The sequence below is a fragment of the Gasterosteus aculeatus genome, chromosome 8 (genome assembly GCF_964276395.1).
Source record: "Gasterosteus aculeatus chromosome 8, fGasAcu3.hap1.1, whole genome shotgun sequence".
Classification (NCBI taxonomy): Eukaryota; Metazoa; Chordata; class Actinopteri; order Perciformes; family Gasterosteidae; genus Gasterosteus; species Gasterosteus aculeatus.
Genome location: NC_135695.1, coordinates 7,579,959 through 7,592,160, shown reverse-complemented (window position 1 = coordinate 7,592,160; position 12,202 = coordinate 7,579,959).

The following is a 12,202-nucleotide window of genomic DNA, read 5'->3' as shown; positions in this document are numbered from 1 at the left end:
AAAAGACCGCAGCATAATTAGCGGGATAAACACCAGCGCTTTATTCAACCGCAAAATGCTGTAAGAGTAGATACATTAGTACACAGAGGCCCAAACTGTGAAGGAGTGTTGTTATTATGTTGTGACATTTTTGTTTCCTAATCGGACTGAGACGGTTGAGAGGAAATTGTGGACCGGTTGCCATGGTTACTGACTGTGGGCTCTGCAGGGGAAAGTATGTTCAAGTGCAGGCTTGTGGAGCAGTGCACATGTCCGGCAAATAATTTAAATGAAGGTGGTACAATCAACGAATTCAAAATAATAATTAAATAACAAGGAATATTGTTATTTAACTGCTGAATGATTGTAGCCTGCCTTTGCATCCATTATGTGGGTGCTGACGCATACGTTTGTGGCTCAGCTGTAACAGAGTTGTTCCCGCTGGTAACGTCTCCACGCTCATCTGATTTATGTGTTTTGCACATGAAGCCCTCTGCTGCAGCCGGCCTCATTCGTTTTTGTCTCACACTTTTCCTCTCTTATGCTCGGGGCTTTACCAACCAGGACCTTGATATTCATCAGTCAACTCCATATTTGGTTTATTTGTTTCTTTCAGTCCTCCTGATTTTTAAAGCATTTTCAATTTGTGGGATGGGGTCACTTTACCAAAGGTAGGTTTGGTCCAATAGGAGTTATAGCTGCTTCTGTTAATATCAATTTCATAGATAAATAACTTATATACGTGTTTTGTGTACTGTTTAGGAATATACGATAACTTATAACTTTGGGCCAAATATTATGGTCTAGAGTTAATTGGTCCTAAGGTTGAACAGCTCTTAATTGGCTTAAAAATTGAACAAAATATATTGTCTGCTGGTCTGAATTTCCTCCTAAATTTAAACAGTTCCTTTTGCCCCACGGCACAGAAAAAGAGTCAAATATTGCATGGCAGTAAACGAATAAACACGCTCAGACCTTTGTTCTTCAAGTGTTCCGGCCCCCTTCTCACACTTGCAGATCAATGGAGGGCATTGAGTGTTGCTCTGAGTGAAGCCCCTTATTTGATAACTTGAATGAACAGTGAAACAAAAACGGGGGGAGGGATGGGGGGCAAAACGGTATGTTTACACCTCACGCCGGTCAGTTTAATCCTGCTCTCCCCAACCTATCATGTCTCGTCTTTCCTTCTGAGTCATTGCAGCGTGTGAATGCTCCTGGAGAGAGCGCCTGATTAGATGTAATCGACGTCATGTAGCTTTGCTGCTTTGCTGCGTATGGAGAGTACAGTGTAGGAAGTGTGAGGAAGGCAGTAAATGAGATATCTGAAAGACGTAGGCTTGATTAAACAAACGAGTGCATTGTATCATTTACTACATTCATACAAAAAATTATGATTAATAATCATGGCTTCCATAACAATGGTGGTACTGTGTAGAGAAACACACTGTATTAAATGCCTTATAGGAAACAGACAGACATCTCTGTATCTAATGTATCTTAATGTCAGCACTGACCCGCTAAACTGACCTCTGCACGTTGAAGCTGGCAGCAAAGCAGGTTTGGTGACACTATGTCGGTAATCTGCTTTGCTATGTGGGCATAGTTTATGTATAAAAGGTGATCCAAAAACTCTCCCCTGTGTGTACATGTGTGTGTGTGCGTGTGCTGTGTTTGCATCACCCATCTGGCCTCCTCAGTAGGTAAACAACTGAGCACAGCCGAATCACGAGGGTCTTTCTCTTCATCCGGCTCACTGTCATTCCTACCTGCCGCGCCGCTCTCTCACCTGTCTGTGTTTGTATGCTTTTAACCTTCACCCCGTGTGCGCATGTGTCAACACATCACTTGGTAAAAAAAATGTGTGTTGAAATATCTGAGACGTGGGAGTCCTGATGTGTAACCTTGTCATTCAATTTTTAAAAGTCATCTGTATTTGAGAAGATATTTGGACAACTGTTGGACTACGATTTTAGAGAAAAAATAATTGAAGGACACAAATTCTCTTTTGACAAAACAAAAACGACAGTATCTGATGTTTGTTCATGCTGAAGTTTGCAAGCGTAGCAAATAAAGTGGAAAAAGCCCTAATTTGTAAGAAATTATGAAACTGAAATGAGGACAGCAACACATAAAAATGGGAAAGGTATGAACCAAACTTCTGATGAGCTTTTGCTCCGTACAATTTATATTTCTTGTGGCACAGCACTATTTGTTTCACAATTAGAATCACAAAGAGAAACGCAGTTTTAACTTAAATGCAGACCCTCAGTGTCAACTCTGTAACAATACTAACAATCATACTAACGCTTGAATAGTCCTGTAATATCACTGCCCAATCTGGGGAACGCATAAATCTGACCACACTGAATCTAAATTGGTGTGATCCATTAAATGAATGTGTTGCTTGGATGTATTTACAGAATGTAGCAAAAATCGAGAGAAAGATGATTAAAACTAAGCGAAAACAACAAGGATGAAAAATCCAACCTTAACCTCTCTGAGGAATCCGCGGCCACTAAGGGGTTGAACCCTCCTTTGACCTTTTGCCTGCAGAGACTCAAACTCACGAGTCTGTGTTATTGGATAAAAACGCTGGGATGGATGATGTATCTTGGGTCCAAAGGGTGCAACATAGCGTGAAGCCGTGATTCTCAATGACTGAGTGGAGACGCACTCTGGACACAAAAGGTTTCAACCCCCGTAGTGATTCCTCTCGCTCTTTCCGAGTGGAAGAGAAAAGCAAAATGTTTCCATGCGTCAGCGTTTAAGCCAAGGGGCGCCGGACAAATCACACCCATTAGTGGAATGCAAAACAATTAAGCCTAGGAAGTTTTATGTTTGTTGCATTCAAGGGAATTTAATTGTCCGGACACAATTTCGGTAGCAGACTTTACACCAAAAACGTATTCAAACTGTGAATATATTAGTTATTCCATTTTGCACCGTCTGTGAAGCAGCATATTTTTCATATATATATTTTTTTCATTAATGCGAACCCGCCGGATGATGCAGGCTCTTTGTCTTATTACACGCGTGTGATGTGCATGTACACAAAGGTCCACCCTCTTACTCCTCTGTATCTTGTCATGCAGGCTCTCAGTCTACCTCTGCCCTTTCCTCACCCCACCTTATCCTCTTCCCCTCACCCTCCTCTCCCCCCCGGTCTCTCATCCTTCCCCTCCCTGGGGAGCAACACGGTTAGCGGCCGTGTGTGTGATCTGAATTTAAACATGGCCGTCTATCTACCAAGCAGGCTCCTGGGATGTCCATGCCCAGAATCTCTTGTTTTACCTTCCTTTGACTCCTGATTATGTTCCCACTGCAGCTCGAAGCTGGAAGTGCAATCACATCATGAACCCAAATTAAATTCATTTATTTGCCTTGATCACTTGTACGTGCCGCAGCCGACGGATAAATGCATGATTCGACTCCCAGGCAAGCAGCTAATTTAATGAACAAGAAAGCACGACATTAAAAGTGATCTTCAGGAACATCTAATGTGCTGGCTGGCACACGTGGTACGTGGATGGAGTCCTTGTTCTGCTGTCATGGGAACAAAAGCTGTTCACTTTGGTCTGTCCTTAAATGGGTTTAGTGATCACCTCTCGGTTCAAGAGGTGTTCTAACAGGAGGGGCCTCCAGAGAACCTTCACATGGAAAGTATTTCTGGTGCATTAAAGGAATTGACACTTTTACAATTGTGTGATTGTTTAAGACATTGTTTATAACAAACGCTGGATGAAAACAGATTGAATATTGTCCCTTTTGTGCGTCGGTATGATTGTTTGACTTCCCTGCACCTCGTTGGGAGATGTTTTATTGCAATGGGCCTTAGCCAAGTCAATAAAATGTCTGTCGTCTAAACTTTCTTACGCCCCTCAATACCTTTAACAAAGTCAGTCTATGTTGGCGTTTCATGTTTGCGCTCCGTGTTCTAGCCTCTGCGGACAGACAGCGCGGCTAATTTAATTAGTCAAACAATCCGAGAGAAAATACTGGCTTAGTAGGAGCCTGGTTGAGACGAGGTATCTAAGTTCCACAGAGGAATCCCTCATTAAACGCTTTAACTACCTGACTAGACACACCGCTGTCCTTTTCTCATGCAACACAGCAAATTAGACTCACTGCAATTCTTAATAATCTAGTCTCATTACTTTTGGTTTATATTGCATGTGCTTCAATGCACGTTCAAACACATTATCCTCAATAAATCATCCTTCACCTGTTAGCAGGTTATCAGGCATCACCTGACATTTCCACCAGCCAGTTTGTGTGCGGCTAGGAGGCGACATTGGTGTTGTCTTTCACGCGAAACGGCTTCGGTGACCCCAGATGAAAAGATTGCGGATTTACAGCCCCGGTGCTCTGCCTGCGTCAGGGCGCGACCTCCGAGAATGTCAAAGGTTTCATGTTGATGTTAGAGCTAAAATTAAACTCATTAAAAAGTCTCCACATAAACATCGTTCAGTGTCTTGTTGAATCCAGTTAATCTTGTTAACACCTTTTGCACGTTTAATCCCATTGATCCCCAACCATCATGTAAAACAAATGTCTTTCTTACCGAGTTATGGGGTTGAGAATAGACTGAAAGTCTTCCGCACAGTCCATTATCCCAATGAGATTATAGAACCGAAAAAGTCAATATATGACAGTGGCCACAGGCAGCAGCCATGCAGAGTGCATGCTCCGTGATGTAAAACACCGCAGCGGTACCAGAAAGTGGAGGCAAACAGCTTAATAAAGTGACGCAGAGGAATATCAATATCGTTAAAAAGTGACCCAAGGTATTCTGTACGTCTGCATTCTGTGAGAAAAAAATAGAATTGCGGTCTGGGAAGCAATGCAAGTATGACATGTGTTATTCCACAGGGCTTTATTTGCCCGTTGTGCTGAATGCATGTGTGTTTGTAGGATACATGCATACATGGAGAAGATAAATGATTCTGCACTACATATTTATATTGGACTACTGCCACCTCATATTCATATTAACTGTACATATCAGTAATGTTCATGCTTAGTTTTTGTGTTCTACTTCGTTGTCCTTAATGTCTTTTTTCAGATATTTTTATATTCTGTTGTTTATTTGTATATCTATGTATGACAGAGCAACGTGTAACAATGTGCAAACACACATGGCCGATAAAGCCGATTCTGATTCTGATTCAGTTTCAAAAAAATAATGAGCGATGAGGAGCGATGGGAAGTTCACATTATTACATTTCCAACCAAAACGGAAGCAATCTTCACTGCCTTTGTTGGTGCATTAGCTTTTTTATTTGTGAATTACACACTAATACTGTCAGCTTGTATTCAGAGGCAGGACTTCGCTTGTGTGCCTGTGTGTCCTCCTCAATACAAGCCAAACAGGGACTTCTGCTAAACATCCCTCCGTAGTGTTACAAGGGGTCCAAAAATCCACAGGGGACCAAGCCCCTAACATGAACCTGTGGTAAGTAGTCTGATTAACCCCAACGACAGGCAGTTTACACCCAAAGTACATAATTGCTGCTTATGTTGTTGTTTAATCTTATTTTTATTTTGCAGAATAATTCATTTTTAATGAGGATACATTTTCTGAGTTTTGAAATGTTAATTCTTATGTCTTTTCTGGAATCTTGGACGTTTAGCCTTGATCATCCCCTCTGTGCGACAGCGCTGTGAGGATGTGTTTGCATGCACGATGTTGCTGTCTGCACAGCCAGAACATACTCAAGTGAGTTTCTACTGCTGTAGTAGGATTTTGTGCCTTCATTTTCGTTCCACCTGTGATTTCCATTCCTTCAGTGTCTAATGGCCAGGCCGCGGCTACTTCCTGAACGCAGTATACTGTATAGAGACCAACTATAGCTCACTCCCTCTCTAAGGAGAAAATGTTTCCCTTGGACATTTTTGGCCAGCACCACGCAGCAGCAGAGTGCAGCTCCCCGGTGCTGAAACTGAGGACTGAAGACTCCATTCATCTAACGGTGAAGATGGACAGGACAGCTTCCATATTGATGTGAAGCCTTTAATCCAACATGAAGCCCATTCATCTTTTTGGAGACCAAGGGCAATGCTCACCTTAACCTTTAACCAATTATTTCCATGGCAACCATGACTGTAATTCATAGGCATTACCTACAACGCACGCGCACAGACAGACAGACTGACCAGGTGTTTAGCAAGGTTTATTTACATTACCCGATTACAGTAGAAATATGTGACATCTTGCTGATATTCAGCAGATAACAGATACCAGTCCAACCTTTAAAATGCTAATAGCCCTACATTCAAAGTACAGCTGATGGGTAAAGGGCAGAGTCCGAGGATCAGTACAATTCCTCCGCTCAGGACTATCAATGTCTGGAACAAAATGTACTACATCCAACAGTTAGTCCAACAGATTAACATTGCCAGCCCTGCAGCCATACTACCAGTGTGGGTTAAGAAAGGAAGAAGATGCATTCATTATGATTAATAAAGGCTGGAAACAACAAAAACAAGAAATTAGGTACAAAAACAGAAAATCGAAACAAGAGGCCATTCAGTTCACTGCAATGTGTTTATGATAACACTCTACTGTAACTACTGAAAACTTGAGAAGGAGAATACATTCCACATCACTAAAAGTAATTAGTATTAAAGAGACCGTGGCCTGAGCTCGGGGAATCCTCTAAGGTTTATTTACCCCCACAGCTCAAGAAGAATAATCTGCAGCTTCTCATTAAGTTATTTCTGGCGGTCTATTTCGACTAAGGCCTGAATCTTCTGCTGTCATGAATCTCGACTGAGTGACGGTTGACGCGTATTTCCCGCGGTGCAACGCATGGCATGCTGATAGGAAAAGAGAAAGACGTTGAAGAGCATGTGGTTTGTGACAGCACCAGCCTCCATCCTCCATCCTCTGAGAATGAATTAATCATTAATGAAAAAGCTTAATGTTTCATTTATCAAGAGAGAGTTTTTCTTCGTTTTGTTTGGACTGCTGATGTTTAACGCTGCCTCCATTCGGTCGCATCCCGTTGCAGCAGGCCATTGGGGGAATGTTCATGATGTAGATTCACCAGTGAACGCTGGGTAGATCTTTTTTGTCCGCTGGATGTCTGGGTCACAGTGCTCTGAGTAAGTAGCTGTCACAACGCATTTGGGCGACACGCAAACTACGCCGTCATGTTGGGGGCTTGGTGTGTCTTAAAAGAGATAATTGGTTACCAAAGCAAGGGCAAAGGAGTCACAGACGGCAACTCGCCTATAACGAAGAGGCATGTAGTGTTCGCTAATGAGCAGGTTTGGTGATCAATTAGCCGTTATCAGGAAAATATATGTATTTTACAATGAAAAATAAATATATACATTGAGAATGATGACATTATGTGGTCACGCTCTGTATGGTTAACTACTCTGAGGAGAATAGTGGAGGCTGATGGGACTTGTTTTACATGCATTTGATCATACAACAAACGTGACTAGCGAGATACGGCCAGTGGCCATTGTGTGCGCCTCACAATTTTGGAGCAGAGGCCAAAGAACAGGCTGTTTTTGATTAAATCTATTCCTGCATCTTCAGAAAAAAACAATTGTAGACAAGCTAAGCAATGCTAGCCTCCACATGGTCTACTTCAAGACATGTGGACACCTGCCACCTATTGACTAGAAAGACCATCTTCCACAATGAGATTCAACAAGCCGCAACGTCCAATCCGGTAAAGGGCCGTTCCCCGCTTCCTGCCCCCTACTTCTCAATCTTCAAACTTCATTTAGTTCTTATCTATACAGACCTTTTTACCTTGGATTCTTTTTTGTTGCGTTTACTGACTGAATTTGTTGTACTCACTGTCACTCAATGTTAGTTTCCTTCATTCTGATTACCCCTTTAACCTTTCATAATTGAATTTTAGGAGGCTATAATTTCTGCCAGAGAACACCTTCACGACAGAGCAATAATTATCCCTGCCCGACCTTTGAATCGCACAGTTTGCTTGTGTTATTTCCCCAGTGTCTCGTCACATTTACTTATTATTGTGGTTGGCTCACTCTGTGTGTGCAACAAACCTGGTGCTGTGTTTCCCACTGTCGCTGTGCGAATTTGTCCAAAACCTCTTAGCTGGCAAACACTGGGGGAATCCAAGGCGGTCTGTAAAGTGGGCTGTTTTAGAAAGCCGAGGAAAAAAAATGTTTAACTGTAAAAGATTGAGCAACTGGGTGAAAAGAGCAATGGCAAAGACTTGTACAGTCAGAGGAAAATAATAATCTCTTTTTTTTGTACGTCTCCTTGAAAAACTGTGACTGTCAGGCACGCTACGTGTCTCCGACAAGTCCCGCCGTGCAACAAGGCCGCTCACTTGAGTCTCCATGGCAATGCCGGAGTGAGGAGGAAGAACGGGGAGGTTTTTGAGGACCCATGTGGAGATCTCCAATTGATCTGGACGAGCCTCGAGCTGAAGAGGATGATTCACTCACTCAACGATAACAAGAGTGCAGGCTAGTGAGAGTGCACAAGGACAGTTCAGAGTGAGGAGCTTTTTAAAGACAGCCGTGACTTGTTGAATTCACCCTCTAAGTCACAGTTTTGTCAGCCGGGGCCTGAATTAGATGTGAACTCATTATCGGACTGAAGGGACATTTAGTTAACAGCTAGCAATTACTCATTGTTCTCTTATCAGACATTTTCTACGGATATAGTATCTGATGTAACGACAGTAAACTTTGTGTCTGTGTTACTTACGTTGCCAAAGATACCGGTTATGGCCTGAATAAAACAGTTGCCTTTACTGTCCTCCAGGCTGTGATCACGTTCAACCCTCCTTAGCTTTTTAGAAACTTCAGGTTTCATGGTTTTGTGGGAAGAAAACATATTAGGACCCTGAGATTCGAGCGAGGTATGGTAATTCATTGACATGATAAGATATAAAAAAGAATAAATTCCTATTTAACAAGTCAAATGTATAGAATGTATTTTTGTCAACACCATCAAATAGTTTGCTGTTACCGAGAAGATGCAGCATTTAAAAAGAATTCCAATAAAAATGGTGGTGAAATGGTTTGAATAGTAGAAGAAAGAGAAGAAGGGATGAATCCCGCTGAATGGTTTCCTGGGGTATAATTCCTCGGATTCTTTTCTCTCTATGTGAAGCGGGCCTCTTGTAAATGTTCCTTCCCATACCTTCATAAATCATGCTCTCTTTTGAGTGGCCCGACCTCATTTTTTTATTCTCTTTCCCTGACTGTTCAACCCCCCTGCTCATCCAGCTTCCCCACATCCTTGCTTTCAGGTAGAAATGATGTTGCCATGGCGATCCCTATTGCTGTTATTGCTACAGCATGATACAGTTGTCGGAGAGGGAGAGACGCTTTATGTTTACATTCCCAAACATTCACTTTGCCATCCAGTATTCATTTCTCTGACCGCACGAGGACCCTACCTCATTTATTCCTCCCATAGTGTGTTTAATACAGCACTGCAAATCAGACATGAACAAAATGGCAAGCATGGAAGCTCCCGGACTTGGAGACATGGAACGACGGATGAAGCTGGCCTGGATTGGGGCAGCTGGAGCCTTAGTCCAGCAGGGTTGATGACCTTCAGGTTTTCAAGTTTCCCAATCAACCTGGGTGCCTGGCTGCATACTACACCCACAGGAGCTGCAGGACCACGGATGCTTGGAGACCAAGCACCGTGTAGCCGTCTCCATCTCCTGGTTCTGCACTCAGTCTGGCCATTAGATTGTGGGTGGAATCCCGATGACAGGCTGGTTATGGCCCTGATGTAAACTGAGGTCCCTGGTCCAATACCACGTTAGTGGGGAGACCATGGAGCCGGAAGACATGCAGCAGGACCACTTTGGCTGACTGCAATACAAATGCAATGGGTGCAGAGATCTTTGGCTTTTATTTGCAGACTTTCAGAACAGCAGGCGGAATTCATCAGAGGAAGTATCAGAAGACTGGTAGGTTTACCGGGAATCAGTCAAAGCGGGAAAACAGGGACAGGCAGGGCAGTAACTGGGAATCAGTCTGTTGGAGTGTGCTGGAGTGTCTTAAACGTCAATCAGTTAGGTTCACAGAAACATCTGTGAATTGTGGATCTGAGCCGACGCATTGGGTCAGTAGCTTGAAGTTGAGGTGAGACTGAGATTGATCCAAATTCTAATAGCTCAGTCCCATTAATTCCACCGTCTGCCTTTTCATACATTTTAAATAGATTTGTGTCTTCATGTTTTGATGGATGTACATTTATTTTGCCATCGCCGGTGTGCTTGATGGGGTATTTTTGTCCATTTCTTTCTTTTAACTCTTTCCTTGCATTCAGGCAGCTCACAACCCACTCGCCCATAGACATCCTTACCCACCAAGCCCCTATTGCCATCCCTACTCCCCCTCTCCTCCCGCCGCTTTAAACAGCACTCAAACACACATCCGGCTGCATTGAAATAGGCCAGTTGCTATGGTAACCCCATACAGCAGCATTTTTCTGCTTTCAGAATTTGGAAAAAAGGATCAATTAGTGATGATGTCACTGCGTCGTCCAAACTACTCAACTTCTGATCACAATTCCTTCTGAGAGGCCCGGCTTTGTGTCTGTGTGTGTGTGTGTGTGTGTGTGTGTGTGTGTGTGTGTGTCTGTGTGTGTGTTGGTAAACATACATATTATTTAGTAGACTCTTCTCACTGCAGCTTAAGGTAAAAGACACATGCCGACTCAAGGATCCTGAATAACCACTCCCAATTGTGTCGGACAGCTGAAGTACAGCAGGATGAGAATTACAAGTAGAAATTTACTCACTTTTAGCAGGAGGGTTAGATGGAAAAAAGAAATCAGATGCAGCTCTGATTTTGTTGGTGGAGAAGATTTTGTTTAGAAAATTGGGAGTTGACACGCAACATGTTGACTCTGATGTGCTTTGTGGAATTTCTCCCTGGGCCACATATGGAACAAACATGCTGCACATCAAATACAAGCATCTCCCTCACAGTGTGAGTAGATATGAACACTTGTTTTCTTCCATCTTCTAGCAAAAGAACACGGAGAACTGAAAGCCCGTAGCCCCGTGGATGTCTAAGTGGAAATAAATGGTTCGTTCCAAATTCACAGTGGAAAAAATTACATTTTCCTACCAAATACACCAAGCCTATTATCTGGGGGTTCAGTTGCACATTATTTGAGTGGCAGGGTCAAATAATTACAATATACCGTGTTCGTTTTCCATACTTATGCTATGTTGTTATATTTTACGTAGAATATGTACTTATTCAAGCCTAACCCTGATGTTTTTCCTAAACCTGATTAAATTAAGCCTTCACATGTCCATAGACATCCTTACCCACCAACCCCCTATTGCCCTCCCGACCCCCCCTCTATAACTATACCCTTTAATGCTGACACCCGTGGTTTATTTCTCACGCTCCTCTCATGAATGCTAACTCATAATTTCCTTGCTGTAATTGTTTGGGGCCGTCAATCATATCAACCCAACTTCATCAACTTTATCATCTCATCCTTCTATCAGCGTTCATCAGCTTCCAGCACCACCAGTGTCTGGATTCTAATAGGGAGGATTTATCTAGCTGCTAATTGCAAATCTGTGCCAAAGACTATGTCAAGACTTCATGACTTATCAGCTGTTGATAATAAACAGTAAAAAATACACATTTTCTGCGTTTTGTTTGAATTCAACATTCACCAAATGTTTAATATAAAGTGTCGCCAAGCGAGTTTGGATGAGAATGTATTTTTATTAATTGATGATTGAATGGATTTGAACTTCTGGTTTTCTCTCATTTATTTTGCTTTCTTGTAGGTTTCTTTCTGATATTCACTCATAAGTACTAATTAATTAATGAATTTTGCAATGTGAATTAAAATGTGTATAAATCTCTTGGAAATGTTTGGAAATGTGATAAAAATATTAATTATAAATTTAAAAAACAGAATCCCAATAATAAGCAGGTTTACAAATATGAAAAAAGACAACTTTACTGGAGAGTAGTAATATTTCTAGACCACCCATTTATTACAGTAGGACATTCCTAGATGTGTATTTTGGTTCTTTTCCTAAAGGATAAAAACCATCTTTCTTTTCATTTTTACATGTAGATGTGAAGAGTCATATTTCAATCACAGTGAGAAAGCGAGTAAAATATATTTTCAGAGCCACTCTTCTAAAAGCCTACTCTTCCTCCTCCTCCTTTTTTTCTCCCTCCTCCTTCTCTTCTGTTCATGCATCATCATAACTGGTGGTAT